This window comes from Coloeus monedula (assembly GCF_965178545.1).
Source record: "Coloeus monedula genome assembly, chromosome: 4".
NCBI classification, from domain to species: Eukaryota; Metazoa; Chordata; class Aves; order Passeriformes; family Corvidae; genus Coloeus; species Coloeus monedula.
Genome location: NC_138784.1, coordinates 18,194,773 through 18,198,084, shown reverse-complemented (window position 1 = coordinate 18,198,084; position 3,312 = coordinate 18,194,773).

The window sequence follows — 3,312 nt, the reverse complement described above, 5'->3', positions numbered from 1 at the left end:
GCCACGTTTTCCTTCACCTGTGCCTGGATTTCCCCAAAAGATCTCTCAGCATCTCATCTCCTATCCCCCCAGTCACCTAAGATATCTTTCTTAGTTTATTTGTTCTTCAAGCTGTTGTTTTGAAAAGGTTTCTCGACTACAAAGACATTCAGTTTATGTAGGGCTCACCACCACATCCAAATTATTATCACACCATAACATGCAGAGATTTGCAAGTTGGAGCATAGTGATCTTTTGACAAATTTTCTTTTTTATTCAGACTCACAGTTGTAGATGTGTTGTATCCTTATTCCCACGTTTTATAAAGTTTTTTTCTTCCATCATCTAGCGATGTGGTTCCTGTTTTCATAAATCAGGTGAGATATGTTTTGGGCTGCTGCTTTTCCTTCTGCTTGATAGTCTGAAAGCCTCATATACAGTTCCTTTTCTGCTGGAAAATTACTAATCCAAACAATTTATTGTTCAGTGCATAGAAGTAAATTTTCAGGTACTTCTTCTTTAAAGAAAAGACCGACCCCCCCCTCCATTTGCAGCTCCTTCAGATTTTATTTCTTTGCTTCTATTTTGTATCTACCTTTAGCCTACTTTTTCCTTGAGCTTGGAATTCACAGGGCAGTAATTCCAGCATGGATTATACTTGATCTCAAGACAAAAACTTGTTAAAAAGCTACAGGCAACTCTAATTCACCAATGAGGACTGCTGAAGGTAGAAGTTGCTCCACCCATTGCCCCAAACACAGTCAGAACATTTGAGAAAATCAACAGCTTTCTGACATTCCCACAAATATATAAAAAGAGCTTTTTTAAGTGGCTGAACAGTTTGTTATTGTTTCAAGGTCCCTGTACTGATGATAAATAAATAATCATTGTTTTCTGAACAGTATCTTTTGTCTTCGTGCTTCTTCCATGGCGACCCTTGAATGTCACTAATTCAAAAGGCCTGGGCTGATCTCTGTGCTGGCTCATTTGCCCTGAGTATCCAGAGGGCCCAAAATCAAACTGAGAATTTTTAGGCTTTCTAGTCTAAAGTCTTGTCTTCTAGTGGAGAAACATTTACCCAACTCTTCTGTTATTAATGCCTTTTGTGGGGTAGAAAGCACTGCAGATTTAGGACTGAACCCACTGGCTCGTTACATGCACAATCTGTAGCCAGACATCCATTTGCCCTGTGTCTCATGGGAAGCACACATCTAGGATTTTCTGTGCCCCCAAAACTTGCTTGCCTGTTCTCTCCCCACCCTCTTCTAGTCAGTGACAAACTGAGCTCCCCAGTTTGGGACTGTGATGCCTCTGTGACCCTGAGTCCTGGAAAACTGGTAAAGGCAGAATTGCAGAGGATTTTGATGTGTGGGGTGAATTCTGCCTGAAATTAGTAATTGTATGTCAGGCTGAAACTTCCATCATGCAACAGAACCTTGAGACCTTTCAGGTAAATTTAACAACTAGTTCTGGAAGAAAAGCTGTAGGTAATGTAAGGATTTTGGGTTGGCTGATACATCTTGGGATCTGGTTTTTTAGTTTTTTTCAGAGAAACTAAAAAATAATTTTAAAAAGTCTAAAACACTCAAAAAAAAGTTTTATTTTAAATGGAAAATAATAAAACCTTATTTCATATTTTTTATCATCTATAAGGTCAAAGGGTGGATAAAAGGTGCCATTTAGGGGCAGTGGTTTTCTAACCCATGAGATAAGAACTCCCTATAAAGAAGACTCAGTCTGAAGCAATAAGCCATAAACTGAGATAGGGAGAAGGCAACCTACACCTGCATCTTAAGCAATACTGAGGGATGGAAATGCCCTAAGCCCAAAGAAATTCCCTGAAGGCAGGTGCTCCTTCCCACCTGAACTCTGGAAAGGGGAGGCAATCTCATTCCTATTTATTAACTCCTTCACATAATAAGGGACAGTTCCCTGTTCCCTCCCGTACCGTTGCTCTCATGAAGAGTTTCACAGTCTAAGATAAGCAATTACTCATGCTGAAGTTGCAAAATAGTAAATCTGCTGCTGAAATCAATACAATGCAAAGGCAAGTACTTTTGTGTAGAATGTTTTTATTATTACATTGAGAGTGTCTGTTAAATTAACCTGGGCAGTCCAAGCACTTTCCCAAGGAACAAATCTTTTTCTTACATTACACACAGTAAAGGGAGGAGGGAAAAACCTCATAAAACCTTTATTTTCTGTTGAGGAGATAAATGTTTCAGTTACCAATTTGTAAAGTACAGTAAGGTATGTATGCCATAGGGAGTTATAAGATATTAAAAATTATCTGTAATTCTTTTCTATGGAATATTTTATGATTAGTAAACTCTTCTGGGCAGTACTGTTGTGGGGTGAGGAGCATGGCTGGGAGGCATTTCTCTGGATGGTGACTGCTAGCAATTAATATTTGCTCTAGTTCTTTTTCTTGCTGTTTTTGCTGACTTGGAGTAGCTGGCTGTGAGGGATTTATGAATTGCTCTGGTTCCAGGCTCTTTCAGTAAGTGGTGTTTCAGGGAGCCAAGAAGCAGAGCTGCAAAGGCAGTATTGCACTCTGTGGCATTTCCCCTCCATGTGTTTGTAAAGCATGCTGGGGGAAGGAATCACAAGCAGATATCAGTGTTAAAGCTGAGGGCTCAAAGGGCGCGTGGGCAGGAGCGCAAGGCTGCTCTGGGGGTGCTGAGCTCTGTGTGTGCAAGCAGACGAGACAGAGATATTTGTGGCCCACAGCCTCGTGGCTGAGGTTTGCAGGTTCCTTCACCACCTGCCAGACAGGCTTTGAAGATGGCCAACAAAACTCTTCAGGTATAAAATGTGCCTGCACATACGTGTGTCTAAATGAATGTGCACGCTCATACACACAAATCCAGGAACTTTGGGAGAAACAAGACTGACTGTGTCTTTTATAAAACCTTTGTCCAGCTGCTAATGCTGTGGCCAGACTGCCCCTAAGGCTGCTGTGGTTTCCCATTCCCACAGGTGTTTGCCAAATCCAGTGTGCTCTGACTGCTTGCACTGTGCTCTTTGCTGTGCTTCTGGGTGGATTTTTTCAGCTTCAGTCCTTGAAGTGTCCCTTTTAAGGGACACAGAAGAATTAATTCCTTTTGCTCAAGTGATGCAAAAGCAGTTAAACATGATGCAGAACTTGGGCTGGAATCCTTAGGTCTGTTTTATTCTCAGGGATTTTTTATTTGGGCCTGCATCCTTAAGACATTATGCAATAAAGAGGTAGAGAATGATGGTATGAAAGGATAAAATAAATGTTCAGCTATTTTCCCATGGTTTGGAAGTAGAAGCACCTTTAATATCAATAGAAAACCAGAATTTGTATCT